At 42.1% G+C, this 26,324-nt stretch overlaps 1 protein-coding gene across 1 annotated transcript in view; it reads right to left on the bottom strand.

Moving 5' to 3' along the window:
* The window catches only part of mafa (v-maf avian musculoaponeurotic fibrosarcoma oncogene homolog a (paralog a)), a 78,955-nt gene that overhangs the window by 31,020 nt on the left and 21,611 nt on the right, over positions 1-26,324 (bottom strand). The window lies entirely within an intron of this gene.

Raw genomic sequence — 26,324 nt, 5'->3', positions numbered from 1 at the left:
GAGGCACAATCAGCTGTATGTCTTGGTGTAGAAGACATGCAAACGCTGCTTCCAAGAACCAAGAGCAGCTTTCTGCTCTTTGCATCTTTTTTACTCATCCTTTAGAGTTTTGAAATCTCAAAAGTAACTCAGGATTCACATTGGAGTTCTGAGATTACACATCTCTGTGCTTATGCAGATTCATGTCCCAAAAAAGTATGTTCACAAAAGCTGATGCTGGCTGGATCTTGTATTAATATAAGAAAATGCGCACTATGTATAAAAATGTTTCCATACACCTGTTTTTTTTTAGCATGTTTGAATTTGTACATTAAAAAATAAATCACTGTGGAAATGCTGGTATTGTAGAAAAGGTTTTATACGTGGCTATGGTGGAAAAGTTGCTGTATCAATAAATCAATAAAAACAAAATACAACAAAGTGAAATACAAACACACTTGGCAAATAAATTATGATGTACACAAACCATTTGACTTAAACATCCACTCAAACTGAATAGATGAAAAATTGCTTCATATGAAAATGTCATATCTGTGAGAATTGATAAAGAGACTATAACATTTCTCAGATAATTCATGAAACCAAAATACATACCATATTTCCATCACTTTTGTCACATGATTTTCAATTGGTTGAGGGTTGACTGATGCTCTTAATTATATAATGTTGCACTCTCTTCTTCTGCCATTGTTTAAGGGCACTTGACTGAATTAGCGCCAACAGTTTATCTCAGTACAATACTAATATTCATGTAACAATAGTATCTGGAAACACGCATTAATTCTAATTTCTTTTTGCCAGTTTTATGGACATTGAGTTAGTATTCGCTGACGAATTCCATTTGTTTTCCCTAGAGACATGATTGATGATTTTTATTCATGTTAAGACAACTTAAATCTTTTGGTTAGGGTGAGGGAAAGATGATCTTTCCAATCAACCCATCAAGCAAAATCCTGTTACTCTGACTTCAAGGACAAACAGAGACATATTGATGTATTCAGAATTCATGCAAAAACCACTATCTTTCCTTAAAGTGTTTCGGTAGCCTAAATCTAATAACATGTAGGACACAGGATGCGAATCCCAGTTCCAGATGTCGTGTGCTACATGTGCCCAAACACCCACCCCAAATCCTCTCTTCGACATTTGTGCAGTATAAGAATGTTATCGTATCTCTTTCTTAAATAACACAACAGGGAAAAAAACAAAAAAAGCATACCATTGAATGGTATCCAAGCAGGAATCATGTTCATCATTAAAGTATACATATCAGTATTACATAAACGTATTTTGTATCAGACAGGGTTGAGATGAACATGTATGGTATAAGGATACAGTAAGCTATGACTGATATAGCAGTGTAGACTCATGTAGCGACACAGTCCCCTTCCTGATTATAAATGGCAACAGTTGATGACTGAAGGACTGGTATATTCTAACCCCCATCTCTCATCCCAGACTGGCAGAATGTCCCCATGTGGGCACCCATTGCCTTGAACCAGCACCCTTGACAGGGCCTCACCTAGCTCAAATACAGGGTGTTCCTTATTAGCACAGAGCCCAAGATAGGACCGTGAAGTCTGGATAGGTGAGAACCCCCTCAGGGGAAATAGGAAGGGATAGATGACACTTTGGCTTTGACACAGACCTATTTGGATTTAGTAGCACTTTGTCACTGTCTTGACTTGCAGTCATAAAAATGGAGCTGCCACGAAGACTCTGTGAGGGGAAAAGAGCATGCATGCACCGGCTCAAAAAGAAGAAAAGAAAATATCAATGTAACTTTAATCAGATCCAGACCTATAAATGTAACTCTGAGCTGCGGTAATGGTAATCAGAAACAGAGTGGTCCCGTCAGGAGCCAATCCACTCTCTGTTTTTCATTAAAATGCTGGCCACTACTTCTCACATCTCTGTGTGCATTTAAATAGTTAATGGACTGCCCATCCGCCCGGCTACTGTAAGCTGGGGGGGTTGGAGGAGGTGGGGTGGAGCTCTTCAAAAGTTTCTCTTTCAGATCAGAAAGAGTGACTTTACAATCTTGCAATATTCATGATGTGTTTAGGAACTCTATACCCTCTCCTGGCTTTGAAGTTAAAGCAATACCAGATTTCATCCGTTTCTCGAAAACCCTCAAAGTCCTTTGACTGATCAGTAATTGGGCACCAACATAAACACATACATTACTTCTTGTTGCTTTTCTTCATGCATTCAGAGAAAGGGTGGACCTTCATGTGCTAATACCAGTTTTCTTTGCTCAATCTGAGCAACCAGGACCTGTGAGAAAAATGTTGATATGCTCAATGCCAGTTTGACTAGAACTTTTTTAATGTGTTAACTGAGTCCTTTCCTCCTGTTTCTTCATCTAACCTAGCTAACAATATGTCTGGCCATTTGTCCACTGACCGTGCTTTGGAGGATTTCTGCTCATAGGTTCAGGTGGACTGCGCAGTCACTATGTTCTGGAGAGATACAGTAAAGTGTGTGAGGAAGGAGATCAGTATAGGGGAGAGGGGTAACTCTATACAGGTCCAGGATACCAGGTAGGAAGTCTGAATTCTTGCACTGAACCCACACAGAGACTTTTGCACAGATGGCAGTGCCTCTTTGAAGGAAACCATAAAATATTAAGGGGAAGTGGATACCTCACTTGACTTAATGCGGACATGAGTCAGGCCACACACAGGCTCATAAGATAAATCCTCTTTTTTCTCCCTTTATCTCTCTCTCACTTATTCCCCACCTCACTCTCTCTCTGGGTCTCTCTCTCAGTCTGGGTGGTATGAAAAGGGTCATGGAGCTTTGAGCTACACTGACTCCAAGTGTGTCTGTCTGCTGTTGGCAGTCCTCCTACAGGCAGGGGGTCACGTCCCTCAGCCACTTCAATATCAGTAAATATCAGCTCCACCTCTGGTTATTTCTGGCCATTTCTCTTAATCTTATTCTTCATTTTAGAGTAATTAATATTTGAGCTGTTTTAACTAAGTACAGTAAACAGAATAAATAGGTACTAATTTAAATTCAAAACATTTATTTCTTATTTGTCTTACAGCTTTTAATCTAAGGCTACACTGTAAATAAAATTTAAATGGTAACATTTTGGATAATCAAATTAATATTTTGTATAACATCTTAAAACCAAATACCCAAAGTTCATTGCTTTCAACTTCTGGAAATGTCAACATTTGCCTCTGTGTCTTTTGTGATAAAACTGAATACTTACTGACAAAACACGCAGTATGAAGATGCCATGCACAATTATTGAGATCAACAATTAATCTACAATAATTGGATGATTAATAGATAAGGAATATAATCATTAGTTGCAGACCTAATACTCCTACCTAATATAGTTTGATTTGGCAATGAAAAATCTCTACCTAAAAGATTAGGCAGATAGTGTGCCAGTTTCAAAACCGATGAGTTTACTGTCTCAGCACAGCAAAAGAAAAAGATAGAATGAGAGAGAGTGAGAGAGATGGAGAGAGAGAGCACTATACAGAATACATCCATCAAATCGGTGCCACTGAGCTCTGGCTGCTTTTAACCCTACAGCTATCTCCCCCTCTGTCTCCATCCATCCATCTCCCCTCCTCCTCTCTCTTGCAGGACTGCTCAAAGTTACTGATACACAGTATGCCAAGCCAGATGGTCAGCCGCACGGTCGAAGCATGTACCACTCGGTTTCAACACCCCTCTAACAAACACTCCTCCCTACTCCAGATGGCATGCCATGCCTGGTTCTAGTGCCACAGGGGGACTGCGACGGTATCAGTGTGACTCAAGTCCCTTGGGGCATGGTCCGTGTGCATGTGTGTGAACGTATGTGTGTGTGTGTGTACATGCTTGTTTCGGTATTCGGTGTGTGCTTGTCCCTTAAGTGCTCCTGTTTGGTTATGTGTTTTAGAGAGTCCCAATAATCAGATGCCTGCATCTCTTGGGCTGCTGATTTCTCCCCTTTGGCCAAATTTGGCTGCTGTGGTTCAATATGGAGTTCCTTCACTAATAATCCTCCCCACTGAGCCTCACTGTTTAAGTAAGTGATTTCAAAGGGGAAAATAGGGCTTGTGAAAACTTCACCGCTATAAGTAATATTATATAGTACTGAATATAAAGAACAGTGTCCTTTACTGTAATTCCTTTCACACCAGCCTATCTAACAAAGAAATAACCAGAGTGGCGACTTTTGCAAATAGCACTGATGAGTGAAGAAATTTATTTTCATTGTTACGGCTGCTTGTGGAACGGCTTTAAACCTAAAAGAATCGGCTTCTGTCAACACAGATACAGGAAGCTCTACATCTCATAAGGGATAACTAAACTTGTTATCACACCTACTCACAATACTGTGCTTTAAGCAACCAGTCTGTCTACAGCTATGGCCGTTGTACATTTATACTGTACAAACATAGACAGATATGGCAGAATTACTGACCAAACTCCCCCGGGGCCTGAGACCTGAAGGGGCCCCAAAGTACACTGGTTTGCTCTGCATCAGTGGAGCGGTGTGCCCATCCGTGCAGAACAGTGAAGTCACATTTGAGTCACCTGTTTGTGCTTTACCATCAGTGGCTGATCTGCTATCAGTTGACTACTGACATGCAGTAGTAAACTGAAATTATACTGTGCCTTATAAGGCCTCAAATATTTGAGGCAAAGGCACCATGTGTCGAAATCTAGTGATGAGGCTTCTACCTTTGTTCTTTATATTTATTTCATATTTATTTAAAATAACACAAACCAATTTACAAAAGGTGATCATAGAATATTGTTCAGCATAGGCTGCTGCTTGATGCTGGAGCCTTGGGTAAGATATAATTTGCTGGGGCATAATAGATTTTTGTCTCTTGTCACCCTAGGGTTTAATTCGGCTCTATGTGCAGCAAACACATTACACAGGAAACACATGATCTTTAGCATTACATGAAAACGAAACGCGCCAAAGGAGCTGCACTGTGGTGTTTGTGTTTATTGTTAAAATAACAGGGAGTGCTCTCTTCTGCTGTGTTTATCCTCCTGCTTCACCCTGAATGTCAAGGGGCTTTGAAAAGCAGTGAAAGGGGAAAGCAGAGGGGGGACTTCGCCTCTGATCTGGGGAATATTTCTGCTGATCACCCTTCTAAATTAAAAAGCAGTTATGAATAATCCTCGCTGGAGACTCTACTTAAATTAATGCCTCAATTAGATTGGGAACATTAAAGGTAGTAATGATTCCACTCCTCTGTATTGTAATTTAAAGCCTGCTTGCTCTTCCCTGGGAAAGCAGCTCTTTGCAGTGACTGTATTAGAGTAGATTAATGAGGGAGGATATGGAGGTGGCTAGCAGCGAGAGCCAGGCCACTCTGCAACCACTCTCCCCACATACCCTTAATGGCGTGAAAAGAAGGGGTTTATCAATCATGCAGTCTGTGTCAATCAGAGATTGATATGTAGGCCAAAAGTTTTGGACATAACTCTTAAATGTAACCTTACATAAACTGTCCTAAATGCCAAACTGAGCCAAAGTGTGTACTAGAACATGTTTTAGCTGCTGCTTGGGCAAGGGCACAATTCAGTCAGAACCATCACCTCTCTGTGCTGCTGTGAGTCACTCCATGGCTCCACCTGAGAGCTGGGGTGGGGTTGTAACGATCGCTGCGTGTAAGTGATCCATCCCTAATCGATCCAGACTGTCAGCATGGACTAGACATTCACCTCTGCCTGTTATCTCTATCTGTAAGGAAGCCTGCCTCAGTCACGGCAGTGACCACAGCCTAACCTAGCTGGTCAGCTCCAGTCACAACCTACTGTAGTGGAGATGAGTCACCTATGACTCCCAGCCAGGTTCTTGTGGGTCTGGGTCTGGGTCTAAAGACAGATTTAACTTTGGTGAAATTAACAGCAGAGGGATGTTGGCTGGCTTATATTGCATTAATAGGTTAAATCTATGGTGACCTTATTTTTGGTGAAGCAGCGTGATAATTGGAAGTCCTGCACAACATTGGGGATTACCATGTTTATCCTCCTATAATCCCCATAAACATTAAGACACAACGAGCTACATGCTGATTAGCTTCAGACAGAAGCAATCAATCAGAGAGAGATAAATAGCCCCCTGGCTTTTTATGCACATGAAAGAAAGATAGGTAAAGAGCTAATATCTTGCTGCGCAGGACTTTCTGTGGCTTTACCACCTCTACAGGCACCATGTGAACTCAATGAAAACCTCCTCACTAGGTGACGTCTACAACAGAGCCAAATCACACTCATGACAATAAATCTTTATAATGCTGCAATTTCAGTAATATTTTGGATGAAGTTTGTAACTTTAAATTAAAGTGGATTTTTTATGCCAGTAATTCAAATAAATAGTCAATTCTTTCCATAACTCCAAGTTGACAATCAAAAGTGTAAACATTTATCACATGCCCCAGACCTGTGGGTAGGATGGCTCCTTTGGCAGACAGGAGGCCATTTTGCCATGCTGCATATTTGCCTATTCAGACAGGGAATGGGCAGAACCCTTCAAGCAGAACATATTCAGGAGGTGCGTTTTGAGGACTTCATGTTTGCAAATGACTTACAGGTACACACATAAAACCCCCCTACCTGCTCTCGATAAAGAGACTTGTTGAAACCCAGACAAGCGCGGCTGCTCAGCGACTCTAACCAGATGCAGGATGGAGGAGACAGGTTGTGTGGTGAGATGGAAGAGGGAAGGAAGGAGGGAGGGAAGGAGGGGGGCAGGCATACGCTCTTTCCTTGTCCGTGCGACGCCATGATAAGGAGACACTAGAGCTTGTTTACATGCGGCAATGGGAAAACAAATTGAAAATTCCTGCCGGGACGCAGATGCATATCAAAACAGGATTATTTTAGAAATAATCGCCCATGCCACAAACTGTCACCAGCTAATCTCCACTTTGTTAGAATTCAAATTACTTTCCCATGTTTACATTGCCATTACTGCAAGGGCAGGGACCAGGGACTCTATGGGGGCCTATTTGCACAAGAGTAGCAATAAAAAAAAAAGATAAAATAAACTTTCCATAAATATTCCAGACCAGAGAGAATGCTTAGGTCCTGTCGGTGCAATAGGAATGTTGAATAGGAGAAGCTTTTAGAATAATGGAGACTGAAAGACCCAGCTTTAAAGCAGAGGCAACAGACAGATTGAAATTGTGATGGTCTGTCTATGTGGGGATGAGATAGAGTGACAAAGGGAAGAGCCAATCAGAAGTGGTCAAAAAAAAAAAAAAAAAAAAAAAAAACTGCCTCCACTGACCTCCACCTGGCCAGGCCGCGTCAGGCTCAGCAGGGTTGAGCCAAGCAAATCTGGACTTGGCTAAGAAGAAAAGAAGTGCATTAAGTTTGAACTCTGTCGGAGGCAGAGGCGTCTCTTGTCTCTGGATCAGGTTGCCGGTGTTTATCACTTCTAGCTGTGCTGGCACTGAGGGCAGACACACTATCCCTTATCCAGGGCTGTCAGTCAGTCGACTGAACTGTCTCACACATAGCGGCATGGAGCATCAGCCTGCTTCAGCACTGGAGGGAGCCATGGAAAAACAACACAAGGCTTATTGCCCCATATCCAACCGATCAATGGGGCTTGTCCTTAAGTGAGAACGGAAGTGCAAACCTGTGTGAAACAGTTCTCATGTATCAGGAGCCTTGCCGAGTCATTACGATGTTAATTTGGAATATGCAGGAAAAATTTTAAAAAATAAATAAATACAAATTTTTACCAATACACATACAAATTTAATTGAAATGAAGGCCACGAATCAAACTGTGTCATAAGTCTGATTTAAAGAGGCGAGCTTTAGATCTCTGTACATGCAGAGGCAAGTAGTCCTTCCTTAAGCAGCATTAGAGATACCACTAGTCTGCCTGTTTCTCTAAAACTCCTTACTCGCGGTCAAAGTCTCTGCACTAGTCTATTTGTTGCTTTGCCGTGCTGTTATAGAGGTTGGCCTTATGGTTCCCAGAAGGATAGGGGATGTGTCTTGTGGTGAAAACCACACTATGTGACAGACACAGAGGAGACATGAGGAAGGCAGTTCTCATCCATGTTCACTGCAGCAGTGGTCACATCAAAGACTATTAACTTTTTTTCCTTTTGTTCTCCCGCGGCTCTGACATTTTTGTCCTACAGTCTCAGCAAATTCGCAAACAAATGAATTTATAAATCACGCATTCACAATGTGCTTGGACAGGAAAACTAGTGCCGTTTTTGAGGCCAAAATATATCGATGGGTGACCAAACACATATTGACAGAGTTAACCCGGGGTGCTCGGTTCACAGTGTGGGCCTGTTCCTGTGAAGCAAAGCATGCAGTCTGAGAGGAGACACTGTGGTGGTGACTCGAATCTACGGCTCGGCTGTGACTTTGCTCTTATGTTCCCAGCCCTTGCCTGAGGCGGCAAACGGCTTTGCTCACTAAGGGAGGGAGGAAAGGGTGTGGGGGGGGTTGGTGGTGTGGGATGGTAGAGGAGAGCAGACAGAGGTAGGTTAGATTAGGTTTGACAGAGTAATGCTTTGAAAAGGGGCCTGTTGGATGATTTATTCTCAAACACCTCTCCATAATGGGCCAGTGCGTGTTTCTATTAAGGTTGATGGAGACGGTGCAGTGCTCACTTTCTTAGACACACAGTGGTCTCCGGCACTGTCTGTCCCTCCTTCATAACTTCACTCTCTTCATCTTTTTTCTCTTATCTCAACTTCTCCCCCTTATGCACTCCCTTAGAGATGCACACATGCGAGTTCTCCTCCTCCTCCTTTCTGTCTTTAACATTACTCACTCATCAAAGATTCCCAACAGGTATTTTGTCAGTTAGTTCAACATTTGATCTTTAACAGCAGAACAGACACGCAACATCATAGCTCAGGAGACAGAGCTTTGCTTGAGCTCACGTCCTCAGTCCTCAGACTCAGCATGAGATTTAGCGCCTACTAGCTGTGTGTGACTGCTCGTGAATCTAAGCCAAAGGAGGGCCTGTCTTTTTAAATTTTTTTTACTTGTCGTCTCACCCCTCAGCTCCGTGTGGGAGTGTAGTGGTTTAGAGTACACCAGCGAAGGAGGAGGATGGAGGAGACTGTCAAATAGAAAACATCTCTGAAAGCGTGAATGAAAGATGTTGTTTATACCGCAGATAGACTCCAGAAGCAATCAAAACCTTAAGATGTTTGTTTAATCTAAATGGGAAGAGGACTGCAATACAATACATACAAACCCATACCATGCAACATAAATTATATATAGCCTAGAGAAACCAACGTCAGTTTGTCTTGTCTATCACTTCTCTTTATTGCTCTGTTTTTATTTTTGCATAGAAATCTTTTGTTTTTCTCTTCCCCTCTCTGAGCTCTTCTCTCTTGACAATTATCACTAGCAGAGCTAAAAGTACACACTTGTGGTACTACAGGCCGCCTCCATTTAAAACATTTACAAAGAATCTTTGTTATATGCTCTTGCTCTGTGTATTTTCACTCTTTTTTACCTGCTTTCATAATCATGCTCTGAGTTCAGAGCATGACTTCCTGTGACTGGGGCGAACTAGGCTGATAGCAGTGGTTTCAGTTAAGTAGGGTCAAAGTTGACATAGGAACATTAGAGCAGCCAGTAAGAGAGAGAGCCAGTACTGGTTGGACAAAACCAAACAGGAAACAGCGTTTCACTCTGTGTGGCTGACAAAGATATGGGTCTAGAGAGGACTATGATGGGTTTATGGTAAGATATAGATGCCTGCTCTAAGCCATGGCAGGAAGGAGCAGAAATAGATACCATTCTTTCCGCAATGCTGGGAAGGTGCATCTCATATCGGACAATCGCATTACAGAGGAAAACAAACACAACTGTAAGACAAGAAATTAGACGTTTGAAGGTACATTCTAGACTCACAGTGAGTAAGTAAACCTAATAGTTCTTTAAATAAAAACTGGATATAAATACACTTCTGTTAAAGGTGATCACAGATTCCCTTTTTCGCTGCACCTGTGACAGATCCAGCAGCAGCAGACTGCAGTCAATATTGACCATCTGCTGTAATCTGAGGATTGAAGAAACAGACTAAAGCAAATCTTGTAGTCCTACTTTATTTTGGTAATAAAAGTAGTGATTATTCGCTTTTTTTCCCCAAGTGAGTTTATGTTTTATTTTGCAGCTACTTGGCCAGTCTTCACTGTATCGATTATTTTCTTCTCACTTCTGCTTTTATTTACACACACCTTTGCATCCCCTGTCTCATACACACCTATACACACATTCGTACAAAGGCCATACTTCATTGCACTCAACGCCTGGATGAATCGGATGTTTTATTTTCATCTGTGTACTAGGCGGGAGGTGTGGGTTGTTTCTTATGTGCGTCATGAGTGTAGAAGGTGCCAAAACTGCCTGCGATGTTCAGCCCACAAATACTACACTCCATCCTAATTCTCATGTATCAACATTTGTTTATGGGCCTGAAAACAGTACCTCCAAAGCAATTCAATACACCCATTTCACAAATAATACATTTTTAGAAATGTCAAACAATATAACCATAAATAAAACACCTTCCCACAACAAACACAAATGCACACGACTACAAAGGCATCTACACCTACATAACTGGATGCATTAGTGTTTTGTCTCTAACAGCAGAAAGCTTGGGTCACTATGTACCATCGCAATAAATCCAGTTAATTCATTGTCAAGACAGTTTGCTGAAAACCAACATTCATTATGTAAGCTCGCTCAGCGGAACATGTCAGCGGGCATTTTAGATGTTTGGAGTCTGTTAGTGTTTTTGTTTGCACAGCAGCGGTAGTAGCTGCAGTTTCCCATTCCGGTGACTTTTGAGGTGCTGAGAAATGATACATTATCTGTGGCAACAGAAACTTCATTACCTTCCTCTCTCTCTCTCTCTCTTTTTCTCGGCCCCCCACGGATGTAGGTTTGCGCCTGCAGGTGCACACAGGCGCACGTACACAAAGACAATCGAGCTCTCTCGCATATTTGTGAACCTCAGTGTGACCACCTTCACCACAGGTTTTCTTTGGATCCCCCTTGCCACCCCGGGTCTCAAAGAGGAGCTGTGGTTGCTGTTATTAAGTGTAACAGTGAGGTGAACATTGCAAACCACTCACGTGATAATTAGCATTTCCAGTTTGCATGCTGAGTGAGGGGGCACTGTCCTCTCTTGAGTTTTAGAGAAGAGACCTGATTCATAATTTGAAGAGAAAGTGGGGAGACAGGACAGATAAAACGTGTGTCTTGGGTGGCTCACGCATTACTAGAAAACGAGGCTGGAGCGCTCACAACCCCCATACTGTGTTCCTGAGGGAGGCAGAGTGTGATGATGATGAAACAACTGATGATTCACACTTTACTGTCAGACATTGTAAAGGGAATGCTTGCTCACATGCCTAGAAAAACAGTGTGCGATTGCACCATCGCAGCTGGCATTGACTCACATGCATCTCCTCCACCATGTCATTGGACCAGTTGAATTTAGTCGTGACAACAGGGATACACAGTACAGCACTGTTGTTTTTAGATTTACATTACTGCAGGTTTGTCCTTAAACAAAATGTCTTTCAGCGCTCGTTGCTCTTGTTTCATCAGTTTTAATCTGCATACGTGACTGTGCATATACGGTGCAGCATATATAAATGTGTGTGTCTGACTGCACCTGTGAGTGTGTGAGTTTGTGTGTGTGTGTGTGTGTGCGTGTGCGTGCATGTATCCCTGTGCCTTCAAGCTGCAGATGGTGAAGTCTCTGCTCTCCATCAGTGGGATCTCAGTCGAAACAGATGCCCATGCAGGCCTGTGTGTGTGTTCCCATTGTGTCTAAACCTGTCTGTGCTCCTCGCCTTGTCTCTGTCTCCTCCTCAACCTGGTCCCATTAACTCCTCACCATGAGCAGGTTGGGACAATGAGGATTACTCTATAAAACACTGTTAAACTTCCTGCCAAGTGGGCCACCTCCAGTCACAATGAAAGCTCGGCAAACAAGGGCAAACACACACAGTAAAAAAAAATCATTGGCCACGTTAAAACGGTCCTCTGCCTAATGGTATTTGTTAGCAACGACTTGGGCAGGGTTTACCACCAGTCCATCCAAAGAGTCTTAATAAGCTGCGCAAATTACAGCCTAATGTAAAAGCATATTTGGTACTTACACTAATTGAAACATTCCTGACACAGTAAAACTAGAGTTTTTTAATCCTTAAATTATTGTTATTTACTAATTGACTGTACTATGTAACACAGCATTCAATATTGTAATTGTTAGGAAATGGTTTTTTCTCTCTCTCTCTGTGTGTGTGTGTGTGTGTGTGTGTGTGTGTGTGTATGGGGGGACTTTGTCTCGATCTATGAGCAGTGTCCTGAAGGCTGGGGATAGTGTATGTGTGTGTCTTTCAAGCCCAGTAGTATCTGTCTAAACACTGATACAGCTCTCCCAGAGCTTCCTCCTGTCATCCAAAGACCTGGCTGCTAAAACAAACACTGACCCGTCCATCTGTGAGCCACATGCCGCAGGTATGCGAAAAGGAGGAAATCGTCTTTTCTTCCAGTGTGTTCATGCATGCATTTATTGCCACTTGTTCGCATTAAATGTGGTTGTCTGTTCATGTGCATGTAGATAGGTACAGTCTTCATTTTACTGCATGGGTTTGAGAGTAGTATGGCTGCAAACAGGCATTGCAATTATTAATCCAAGCCTTAGTGGGTTATAGAAGTAACCCACTTTCACTTGTGCTACTGTGGGAAGACACTACTCAGATAAGAATAAACTCTGACCAAACAGGCATCCTGCCCCCCCCCCACCACCACCATGCTTTTCTAACCCCAACCTAAGGAGCAGCTGACTGCCTGGAAGCCTGTGTCTTTATGATCCCCCTGGGCTCATAAAGCTGCCAGGCCCAGGATGCAGCACGCTCTCACTCCACCGACCATGTCACTCCCAGCTCCCTACACATGAGTAGAGTCTGCTCATGTCAAGTGAGGGGCTGGATGTTTGATGGTTGTCTCTTGCATGCCGCCGGGTGTTAAGATAACAAAAGCAGGTAGTTTCTCACCCCCTCACTCTGCAGCAACCCTCTAGGAAGCCATTTACTATCAGTCATTTCTGTGACAGAGAGAGAGAGAGGTAGGAGTTGAAAGGATGAGGAGGCAGAGTAAACAGGGTCATAAAAAGTTTTAAAAGTAGGCAGACAACAAAGGAGTAATGTCTTTCTTAAATGTCTTTCAGTTTCTTATGTGCAAGTCCTCCAGCGCACACCTTCTACTTTCAGTGACTCCCATTTCCTTTAACACTGTCTTTGTGACCTAAAGCTTGACTAGTTATGTTTTAACTTCCTGAAGGGGAAACAGGAGAAACTTTGGTCTTCTTTGGGAACTGTCTCAGTTAGAGAGGAGCGTGTTGGCCATGCAAAGCACTCAAAAACCCCTCACAAACTCCTCCTCAGATGAAGTGCTGAATGCTTTAAGGCCACAAGAGTAGAGCCAAGAGCCCAGAACAGACTCCCATGGACCAGGTTAAGTTACAGCACAACTGGGGACGGACCTATACACTTTCATCACATACACACACACACAATCACATGCAGTGATAAACTGTACGCAAGCCTCACAACCGCAAACCAAATACTTGGGTTTGGTTTTAATGAGTGTACCAGCTTCAAGCTTAAGATGGAATGCTGTTGACTGACTGACTGAGCGGGGGATCCTATTGATAGAGACCTGTGTTGGGTTGCTCTCCAATTAGCATGCAGGCAGAAATGATCTTACACAGGTATTGTGTGTGTTCTGACTCTTGCGAGGTGATTTAATAGATAATATGCATGGAGGTGCTTGTAGAGAATAATTTTGATCATTTTTGGAGTGATTGCACAGTCATTTCATTAATTCAGTTATAGTAAAATGAAGAAAAACAACCACACAGTGCACTTGTGCACATTTATCCGAGGATCTGTCACTGAGAGAAACAAGAACAAGAAAAAAAAGAGACCACACAACACGCACGCAGGAACCAGAGGGTCATGTCAGGGTCAACGATTAGTATTTATATATTATCAATAGTTGGAATCTTTTTTGTCACATAGGAGTATGGTTAATGCATGCATATATATTGGTGCACTGGAAACACAATAGAGTCAGACTGCAGTAAGAGAAGCAGATGAACAGAGAGAAGGAACAACTGAAGGCCCAGAAAGAGTACAATTCAGGGAAAGCCTATATTTCTGAGCCTGTGCTTGGCAGCCTGTGTGATCAATATAAATAGCACCAAACTGGCTGTTATAAAACTGTTGAGAGTTGTAAATGATCCCCAAAGACAAAACAGAAATATAAAAGGGCACAAACTATCATGCACAAGCTCAGACATGCAGCCAAACATATATTTCCAGTATGTACCGCCTCCCACCCCCACCACCACCACCATTTTCACACTCAAACACCCACATGCAGTTGATTTCTGATTGGCTGAGCAATCAGAAATACTATTACTGACTTTTGTGTGAAAAAAGAGAGAAAGTGAACTCAACAAAATATGCTTTTCTTAAGCAAATTACTTTTTTTCAAGCAAAAAAAAAAAAAAATAATAATAATAATAATATATATATATATATATATATATATATATATATATATATACTTGGCAGGCGCACACCTAACTGAACATGTATTTTTAAGAAAGCACGCATGCACGCACACACCACTGCTTAAAGCTGACCTAAGGCAATACTTTTCCTTCAATAATGCAAACAAACATCTTTATTGCTTTGTTTGGTGGATGGCATGATTTATGAGAAAAACTTCTGATCAGCAGTATTTCAGTTGCCTTATACCAGGGGACAGTGAAAGGGCTGACTGTGGGGGAGAGGAGAAGGAGACACCGCAGCCTGGTACCTGAGACAGACGTCCTGTACACACTGTCCCTTGTGGTGATAAGTAGCATATTCAATTGTAAAAACTCATTAAACATAAAGGTGTTTTACTATTGTTTATTTTGTCATGATTAATTTTAAGTTTGCATCATTTTGTTTTTCCCCTTTTCCTCTATAACCCCCCACCCCCACCCCTTTAAACCTATTCATTTATCCCAGGTAAGTCGAGAGAAGGAGATCCAATGATTATAGGACTTATTGTATTATAACTCAGCCAAAGATTAAAGGGAGAAACGGGGGTGGAAGGATGAGAGAAGGCTAAAGTGCTGCGCTGGCATTTTATACACACAAAGACTTTTTAATGCATATGCATCCCCCAATTCTTCTTCACAAATGGGTGCACCTTGAGCGAATATATTCCAAGATATCTTTCCAACTAACTTTTGAGGTAAAACAAAAAAGGAGGGGAAAAGAAGAAGAAGAAGAAACGGGAGTTGGATTCCGGCTGACAACAGAGGAGCGTGTGCGTAACCACTGGATGCACCCGCTTCGCCAGAGTGCTCCCGGTGACGGTCGCTAACAGTAGCCGTGAATCGCCGGATATCACACAGACTGGCTAATGAGCATTAGCATTATAGCTAAGAGACGCACAGGTAAAAACACAGAGAAAGGAACCTCCTGAGGATATGTCTAACTTCTTAAATCCCCCTTTTTCCCCTCTCCTTTATTTTCCCCCTACGGACCATTAGCCAGTAGATCCCTCCCACCTCCCCACTCTGCCTCTCTCCCTTTTTCTTTCTTTCAGCGCGGTGCAATTAGCGCTCTCATTGAATATTGAAGGTATGAAGAAGAATGGGGCTTTTTAGCCGTTTCTCTTCCGCTAAGACCATAGCTCCGCTGAGGGATGGCTGAAGGCTTCGACTAAATCAGGATGCTGAGCTACAGCAACAGCACTTAGAGCCAAACAATCACTGATCATTTATTTAGTCAGCCTTATTTATTCATCCCCGTTTGCTGTTGCTCAGAGCTGTGATTATTTCACTTAGGATTATTCTCATGTGATTCTCCCTTCTTGAAGCAGACGACTGGTCTGAGCTCCTCAAATTAATGAGAAACCGTGAGCTTAGTTTTGCCAGTTCAGATGATTTTATCACATCTGATTCTTCTAGGTAGAAAAATCAGAAATGTGTTGTGTGAAGTGTGTTGTCAGAAGTGTGTTGCATCAACTGAGGGGAACATTTTATTGCAATCATAACCTTTTTATCTCCTTTGTGTTTGCAACCTATCATTATGATCTTATTTTCTAAAGCGTGTTGCTCTTGTGTTACACAGTGCTTGCAGGATGTATCATATCTCTACTCTCTGTAATTCAGAGCAGAGAATAGCCCTACTGTACTCGTTTGTGTTGCATGGAAGTTTGCCCGAGGGCTGTATGGCAGGTTACTGGCAGAGGGGCCAGTGCAGATCTGCCAGTAGACTTTCTCAGGACCCAACACACCAGTCTACCAGCACAAAACACTAGCATTGTCTATAAACCCTCCATGCCCTGTGGCCGCATAATCAGACATGATCCTGATTAACACAAACCTGCCCCAGCCATGTATAAACATCGACACACGCAAACACATACTGCATGAAAGAAACACACACATACACAAAACACATTTTATCCGAGACCTTGTACATTCACACGCACAAATACCAGACATCGATTCTCACACATGCTAGATTACGTCTCATTCTCTCACAGTCTAATACCCGTTCCCAGCTCACATTGCACTCTATAAATACATTTACAGTCCTAACAGGACTCAGTATCAGGTCTGGTATGCTGCTGAACTCCACCACTTGTTGGTTGTGGGGCAGATCTCTCTGGGCAATGCTCTGCAGGGCACGGTTGGGTGAGGTAGGGTGGAGGCAATTAAATCCTTCTTGGATCTGTTTGGACTTGTCACTATGAGCTGTTCTGCTTCCTGTGGATTTATGTGGCAAATGAAATTTATCATTATTAGTATTCAGATTTGGCAATCACTGCACGTACACTTATTTTGAATCTATTTTAAACCAAATATTGAATTACTTGAATGTGTTATTGTGTGTTAATTAAGCCAACATGTCTCTAGGTTTTGAGAAAATAAAGTGACAGCAAGGTGTTAATATCATGCTCTGATGTTATGCAGCAGTGCTGGAACACACACACACACGCAATCATACATACACACATATACACTGATAAAGAAAGGAAAGTATCGCCGTCTTATGTCTCCTACCACTTCCTTTCATATAGCGATGCTGTGGTAAAAGTCATAATGCAGAACATAAATGCACCACACACAGACAGTGATGCAAATACAGGAATCAAATACACACACAGAGTCATTTCCAGGAAGTCGCGTCTCACTGCTGAGCAACTGGCCACAGGCAGAGGCAGACACTTATCACTCTCATTTCTTGAGATCTGATGTGTCTCCCTGAGCAGCAAGTGCTGCTCAGTGTAAGCTTCATTCAACCACATTCAAATAACCACAGCTGTAGCAAAGATATAAATCACAAAAGGAGGGAAAGAAATTGAGAGGAGACAGGTTACAGTCAGCGAAGAGTCTTGGTATAGGCAAGGGCCAGACCACAGTAGGAGACAGGCTCCCGCCCTCCCTTACAACGCCATCAATGTTTAATGCCGTGGGGCAGAGAAGAGGCCAAGACTGGACTGCCACCCTCATAGAGGAGGTCAGCCCTGGAGTCGGCAGGCTCGGGGGGAAGACCACAGCGATTTTAAGGGAGAGTGACAGGAGACAGGGGTCTGTCACACGAGGCGTCTAGTGGGAGGCACTCCGTCTCAGCGCTCACAGTGTTTTTAAAGCTTTGTCTCAGCAGAAAAGCCCTGTCTCCTGAAAGCTATGTTCATGTTTAACTAATTTCAATTAACAAACGTGTTTTGCAGGAAACTTAATAGCACATGAGAACATATAAATTACAATGACAACATTTTTCATTTGTTTTCTGTAGCTAACAATATCTTCTCCTGAATACATTTATGACTACAACAAAAGGCAGACTTTGTTACCTTTATGCTAAGCTAAACTTATTACAGATAGGGACACTACTAATGCTCAAAACTGACTCAAAATCATATATGACTGTAGTGTATATAAAGCTGTTTGCCTGTTAGCCAAAATGCACCAATAACACGCACAGATAAACAGTATTAACCCCCTGGCATGAACATGAGCATATAGAGGATAATACTTAATGAGTGTGAGTTAGCAAGAGGCTAGCAAAGTTTGAGCCTGTTTGTGAAAGTCCTGTGAAGATAAACACACAAGCAGCAGCCTGTGGCCAGCCAGACACCTACTCTGTGATCAGAGCAGGAAAAAGGCCTGCTTTCTCCAGGTCCTCTCCAACTCAGTGGGATGCACTTCACAGTCATCTCCTCTCACAGTATGAAAAGCCACACACACACTCACAGAGGGAGCAGCATTTCAGAACACACACACACACACCTACAAGCTGTGATTACCTGGACTGGAGTCTGCCTTCTCTGTCATTGGGGCCATTGGCAAAAAGAGGGTTGGTTTGTTTTGTTCTGGGGGGAGCAACATAAACACAGCTACATAGTGACCTTGATCTGCTGTGCCAATTGAGACGGCCGTGGCTGTGGGCTGAGATAGAAGGAGACATTGACGGACAAGAGTGCAGGTACAGATGGGTGAGCAGCAAGGAATAGACAGTGAAACACACTGAGTAACATGCAGATTTCACGAGAGAAGAAACTTAATTTCATTTAAAAACATGATTTTTGATTTTTACTACATTTCTAAAATATATATCAAACTGGCAGCGTCAGTGACACACCCATGTTCTATGTCAACACACTAACATCCAGCAATGTACATATTAGCTCACGCATGTGTCCTGAAGGGATGTCAAACCTGCGGCATCTGTGGTTGGCAGGCAGGGAGGGATGGAGAAAGGGAAAAGGAGAGGGGAACAAGGGAAGAGGGAGGGAAAGTGCTGACTCTGACACCGTCTCTGTGTGCTGCTAACACAGGAACCAATTAGCTGGGAGCCAGCTTCCGTTGCCTGCGCTGTTATAGGACCTCCTCTCTCAGTCCCCAGGGCTGACTGCAGCTTCAGGGCTATGGTGGCATATATACTGTATACAGTAGACAAGCTATAGGAGAGACACAGATACTCAGCAGACAGGCTTCGGACAGGGATGCGGTGTGGCCTTCCAGACGGAAAGGGGCGAACAAGAGAGCAGACGGATGCAGCAGGTCAAAGAGGTTGAGGGCGACGTGTGAAATAGCAGAGCCGGAGTTATAACACAAATGAAAACGATGCAGGGGAGCTGCAGGCTGGAGTTAAATTCAACAACACACAGTGACAAACCAGCGTCGCCTCATCCTTACAGCAAATGTTTTAACACATCTAAAAAACACCTCACAACCTCACATACCACACTGTCTGCAACTCATTTCCTTTCACATAACAAACATATTTCACATTGTCTTAAAAAATAAACCACTGACACTTCTTGTCAACTCCATTCCTTATCTAATTTTAACATAGGAACAGATACAAACACTTACTGTAATAACATGCACACTCACGCAAATGTCCCTTTCATATGGCGTGCATTTGCACACAAAGACATAAATATTCCCTCATTCTCACTGTACATGCTCGTATGTCTAAATACAGCCAAATATTTATTCTTGCACATGTACAAACACACGCATACACACACCTCCCTAACCTACACACACCACCTCACTGTCCTGCTCAAAGAGGGCACCGGGTGACGCAGTCTTTTTATGACAATTATTGATCCTCTGGAGCGCAGTAAAAACTATCCCCAGACAGACAACAAAAATAACTGTAACCATATAACAGCTTCCTGCCAGGGGAACAGATCCCACAGAGCGGCCACGTGACTGGACTATTCCTGGAGCATACTGTAGACCCCTAGCAGGCCCAGGGCACTGACCAGGCATACGCTCACATACAGGACAAGAGGAGAGGGGAGGAGAAGAGAAGGTTATGGAAAAGTATACATTTAGACTTTGTCAGTTCTTCTGGCTGAAAAATGAGCATTTCATGTATTTCTGTTCACTGAAAGGCTTTCAAATTGATTGTTTATGTGCAGCTCCTCTCCCTCACCATATGGTGCTGCTCACTTTTAATTATGATAATATCAAAGTCTTTGTCTTGCGTAGTCCATTTGTGTAATAACATTTTCTCAATGCACTACTCGCAACATGCACCCCTGTCATACCCACACGCACAGATGCCGCACATTTCTTCCAGTAGAGACATAACTTACCAAATCAATCCTCTTCGAAAAAACCCTAAATAACTTCAGAGCATTACTTTGACAAAACACAGAAGGAGAGGAAGCTGAATACAGAATACAGGCCTTATTTCAAGTGTAAAAATGTGCTCTTCTATTCATTGCTCTGTGGTTGAATTTGTGCCGCAGGGACAATGGACAAGATAAGTCAGTATTTCTCCCTCAGAACAATTTGGCTGTCGGTAGGGAGGAATTACTGTTATAAAGCTGTCTTTGATTCTGCCACCCTGTCATTAATAGAGTCAGCTAAAACACAGTTCCTGGACGAACAGTGACTACCTGAGATGAATTAGCGAATGACAGAGGGAGACAGATAGAGAAAAATGGAGGCCTAACAGTGGGATTGAAGTCTAAATACTGTTCACTGTGTACTCTGTATATATCAGATGGGCTCAAGTGCCCCTTCATCGCACACCTGGGATAGCTTCAGGGAGTCGTTCGAAAATATTTCCCAGCAGAGAAAGCACAGATGATGTGGTGGATCTGTGGCGGTACACGCGAATCCATGCAAGACATAGTGATCCAGGAATTGCCGGTGTTAAGACTTGGCTCTTGTTTCCTCAAGGTGTTACAACTGACTGAGGTCAATGGGAAGTCAAGGCATTTCCTGTGCAGTTAGCCTAGATTATCTGGACAATAACCATAATAAAGAGCAGAATCACACCAATTTGTAATTTTATTTCTGGACATACTCAGTTCTATGGAAAGGTTTGAGCACCCCTGGACAAATTACATATTTTGTTGATTTTTTTAAAGTGAATAGAAGTCATTACAATTGCTGCAGCAAACAGACATTAAAAACGAGAACAGTAATTGTGGCAAGTACAACAGTTTGGGCAGCCTCTTTCTGCAGATCACTTCAAGTTTTGAGATATTTTTACACCGTCCTGCACACACAGCATGTTTAAGATCTGCCCACAGATTTTCAGTGATGCTCAGGTTAGGAGACTGTGAGGCCCATTTGAAAAGCTTCAACTTGTGTTTCTTGAAGTAGTTTGTGGTGGATTCTGAGGTCTGCCTTGGATCGTTGTCCTGCTGTAGAGGCCAGCATCTTTTCAGTTTAACTTTCTTGACTGACTGCAGGACATTTGCATCCAGAATTTGCTGATATTTAGTGGAATCGATTCCACTAGTGGAATCGATTCCACTAAATATTCCTCTATCCGTGCAATGTTTCCTGAGTCACTGGCTGCCACACAACCCCAAAGCAGAATATTTCCACCCCAACACTTAACACTTGGCAAGGTGTTCCTTCCATCAAATGCTGCTCCTTGTTCTTGTGTGTGTGTGGCCAATTTTGACTTAATTTGTCCACAGTGCTTGTTTCCAAAATAAATCTGGCTGTTACTTATGTTACTTTACATATTTCAAACATTGACTGTTGTTACAAGGTTGCAGGTCAAGTTTCTTTCTGATGACTCTTCAAGTACACCTTATTTGTGCATCAATGCTGCACAGTAGAATGGCTCAGGGTCTGTCTGTAGGTCCTTTGCAGTCATATGGGGGTTTGGTTTTGCTTTTTTTGCCCAATAGACATGCAGTTTAATCTGAAAGTTTTCTTGGTCCTCCACATCTTGTCTTGACTTCCACAGTTCACCTTAACATCAATTTTAGACAGTGGAAATTTCAAACTGGAAGCACCCTAATATCTTTTTATACCCCACCCTTCCTCAGTTCGGCATCAGTTAGCTTCATGGTTGTTGAGTGTTAACCACAAGGTTTGAAGAGTCAGAGAAACTCTCAGCTCCAGAAGTGTCACCAGCTGACAGTTTCTAATAACAATTCTTGACCTGCCTTACAAGTCCAGTCAATAATGTCAGTCCAAGCATTTGCACAGGTTGCAAATTTTTTTCTGTGTGTGTGTGTGTGTGTGTAAATGTCTGTTTACTTATTTTCACTTCACAAATGAACAAAATATGTAATTTGCCCAGGGATGCACAAACCTTTGCATACAACTATATACTGTACATGTATAAATACATAACAAATCAAATCCTGATTTCTGTATTATCAAATTAGCTGAGCTATTTTTGTGAATCACTGAACAATGCAATGTAAGGGAGAGTTAGAGATACAAAGAGTTGGACAACAACAACTGAAGAGCAATGAAAGAAAGATCTGAGGGAAAAAATATGGAGGTGAACTGCTTTGCAAGACTTTGTATAAAAAGAAGAGAGAGAGAAAAGAGAAGAGAACTCAAACTCAATCAAAAACAAAAGGAGGAAAAAAAACATGGAAGCAGAAGGGGTCTGGATATGATCTGGTCTCAGATACAGAGCAGTAAGTTGGCTGTCAGACAAACAGTGTTCAGTCTTGTCAAACTCTAACACTCCACAGTCCACATTAGGTTCTGGCTCCCAGCCAGCCCGGTGACAGAAACCTCTCATCAATGCCATTCCTCATTTGTCCTCAGAGTCCCATTGTCTGCTGTGTAGACCACTTCAGCTCCGATCTCAGTTCAGACTGACGTATAATATAGTCACTGAGGCATTGAAATCATATTCTCTATTCATGTAATGTACATGTAGAATTTACTCTGAAGGATGTCATTAAACACTACACAGTGGCGCACACAGACAGAGCAAAGAAAAGTGACTTCACTAATCTTATTTTTTCCCCTAATAACTCATCGTCAGTCCGTGTTATCACCTCGTTAGTGGTTGCGGCGATGCCTCCACTAAATGAGACATACACTGAGTAGCGCTTTGCAGCCCTCCGGCCCCTCTAGGGGAGCTTTCGACAGGGGAAGGTCTGTTTGATCTCAACACTTATCTGCTTCATTTCTGTTCTCTTATGTGGTACTCACCAGCCATCACTCTGATTTGTGGTCAGGCTCAAGTCAAGTGCATTAACCACCTAACACACAGATGTGCACATTTAGCTGTGTAAACACACACACACAAATACACTCACCATCAAAAAGAAATGGTCCCTTTGCAAACCTCAGACAGAGTGTAATGAATGTGCTTGCTTGCAGGGCGTTTGAGAGCATTTCAGAAACTGTTTGTTTAGACTGTATTCATGTACTGCTGAAGAAAATACCGACATGCTGTCGGTGCTGTGTTATGTATTTCAACAGGTCCGGAGCCCAATAGATTTTTTTCTTCTGCCAGAGTGACTCATTTGCTCAGTATTCACTCTCAGACAAATCTGTAAATTGCTCCCTTTCTTGCATCCAGATGTCCAATCCCATAATTATTCCAAATTAGAGAAAAGATCTACACTAAAACAGAATGATTCACAGCTCTTTTAACGACTCTTGAAGATTTTAAAAATGAATCACTTTAGACCAGACAGAGAATAGAAGCTGTAATCTGAGCATCAAAGGCATTGATTAAGAGGCGCTCCTTTAACAAAGTACTGGAAACAGACGTTTTGGTGTCATGCTGTACAATGTTTACCATAACATGGTGCATTTACATTAAGCATTGACCATATGTGTCTATGTGTCCAGCTATGGTATAAGAAGCAACTTCAGGATTTTTGTCTGTCTTATGCTGCATTTGTACAGTGTTTGCAGAATGGGAGGGACAGGAAGTCGTTATTTCGACTCGTGTTCGTGCAATATTTCTGAGATGGTCACCCCAACTGTAAACTCAGTCACACCATTTAAACAAACAAAATTAGCTGCTTTTGTTGAGTTTTGGTCTCTTTAAATGAGCTGAATCAAAAGAGAGAAAGATGTGTTTAAAATAGGTGCCATGGTATTTCCTCTGGTGTTTAACATTGTATAAAGAGGTAAAGTCCTCAAAAGTAATCAAAAATTGAAAGGAAAGAATTGCCTTTAAAAAATGTGTTTCAACACTAGTCTTAAACTTACCAGACAGTGAAGAAACACTCAGATAAATAGAATTAGACAGCGGATAACCATGGCAAAATACGAAAGAGGGTCAGTGAAATTGAAAACACACTATTTCCCTGCTCTATATCCTATTCCTGTACGCTAGCCCCTGTGCATCTGTATGTGAAATAGATTCCTATGCCATCCAGAGTCCTTCACGCTGCTTGGTAGCGACGTCCCTAAATATAAGGAAGGTAAGTATGCATGTAGATTAGGTCGGGCATGGGAGACGCTCCCCCTAGAAGGAGTTGGCCTGTTTTAGTGGAGAAAAGTATTTTCTGTTGGAGAAAGAGAAACACTGCAGGGTAGGCTTTTCTGCAGTGTCTGCAATAACGGCGTTAATTTCTGGAGGTGTCTCCTTTCAATGGGGTTTGTTGTGAAAGACTGGAAGGCACGAAGAGGAGGTGGGAGGGTTTGGGGGATGCTGGGGGCTTCTGGTAGCAGGTTATCTGTTTAAATAAAGCCCTCAGAAGCTGTGTGATCGTGGAGGAAAAACACACACACAGGAAGAAAAATGTTTTAAAGGTATCCGTGCAGACACACTCTCGTGCTTGTGCATAAAAAGCCACAAATTTCAGGAGCTAACATGCAAGAAGTCCCATGCAAGCAAACAAACAGTCTTTTTCTGAAGCGTTATGACTTACTGTTTCCATCTTTTAGAGATGATGTGTTTTGTTTTTCTGTTGTGTGTAAAACATGTTTTATAGTTGAATAATAGTCAAGGACTGAGTTTCTGTGAGAGCCGACCGAGGCTGCAGTAGGAAACACCAGATTTCTTCTTGTGGTTTTGGTTCTGGATTTTTTTTATTTTATTTCACTTTAACAGCTAAATTAGCGTAATAAGCCTGAGTTTACCATTACAAATGAAACACAGTCATACAGATAAAATGTTCATTTCATCGGCTACAAAAACAAAGAAAAAAAAAATCAAAGCTTCTGCTGCTTGTTGATTTCTGAGTGTGTGAAAGGCCATGAAATGAACGTGTTTTGTGTTTGTTCAGTATCCACACACAGTATCCAAGAAACCGAGGAAGAGAAAGAGAGATAGCGAGAGAGGGAGAGGGAGAGGGAGAGACACTGACAGACAAACAGAGAATGAGTATGAAAGTACTGTAGATAAAGAGTGGAGATTTCAGATATAGCCGTTAGCAGTTCAGCCATGATGGTGGCTGAACACAGCTGTCAGACCCAGATGGTGAGTTGCTAATAACATTCAGAGTTTTGCAGCGCACCGTTTATTTTCTAATAATAAAACTGTTAGCGCTCGCTAATAGCATAGCCACTGCCTGCCAAGCACACGTTCCGGCTGACACTCACACCACTCCGCTGCCATTTACGTGCCGTACTGCCCAGCCGAATGGGTCCATAGTAGGCCCTAACACAGTAAGACAGACAGACGCATGCTCGGACCAGAGAGCTATTATGTGTAACCAAGCAGAGCAGAATGACCTAGGGTAATGGACAACTTGGTGTGAATGTTATAAACACGAAGAAACAGATATACATGTGGAGGTGAATGTAAACACACACACACACACACACACACACTCATACACATCCTTATGAACATTTCAGAAAACCTGTCTTGTAGAATGTGATGTTTAAAAGTAAATGATTTTCAGAAACTTGTTTTAAACATAACCCTGCATTATGCAGACAGCTTCTGGCTCTGGGAATACATCATATTTAAAGGAACAGCCTTTGCATATTACTTCAAAAGTAATACATGACACAAGCGTCAATTCAAATTGACAAGTCCACATTTAATACAATGTTTATATGACTCCTGTTATTTGGTAGTTTAATCACTAGACCATGAGGCCTGTGATCAGATGGGTGGTGTGTTTGAATCCTCTCATTCCCTGTTAAATGTTAATGAGTTATTCATTTTTTAACAAACGCTGTTGAGGTGTCCCCCCAGCCAAATCCACTGCAAAACTGCATCAGTCCCAAACTCTGACAATAAATGTGTAATTTTTCCAAATTGAAGGTTATGTTTTAAAATCTGCATTTTAAGAGTAGCTTATTATTATTATATTCAAGTTTAGTGATTAAATAATTCAAGGAATAAGAAGTGAATGGAACAGTTATCTCAATAGGTGCAAACTGAGTGAGATCCCTCTGATGACATTCAGAATACCACTAAGAAAATCAATACAATTATGGAACAAGCAATAAACAAAACATTTTTAAAGACAAAACTAATTCATGAATGGGTTGTGTCTGGACAGTAGTTCTGGGCAGAACACACAGACTCCCAGGGACAAAAACAAAAGGTG

The sequence above is a fragment of the Lates calcarifer genome, linkage group LG2 (assembly GCF_001640805.2).
Source record: "Lates calcarifer isolate ASB-BC8 linkage group LG2, TLL_Latcal_v3, whole genome shotgun sequence".
In the NCBI taxonomy this organism is placed as follows: Eukaryota; Metazoa; Chordata; class Actinopteri; family Centropomidae; genus Lates; species Lates calcarifer.
This window is presented reverse-complemented; position numbering and strand designations above follow the sequence as displayed.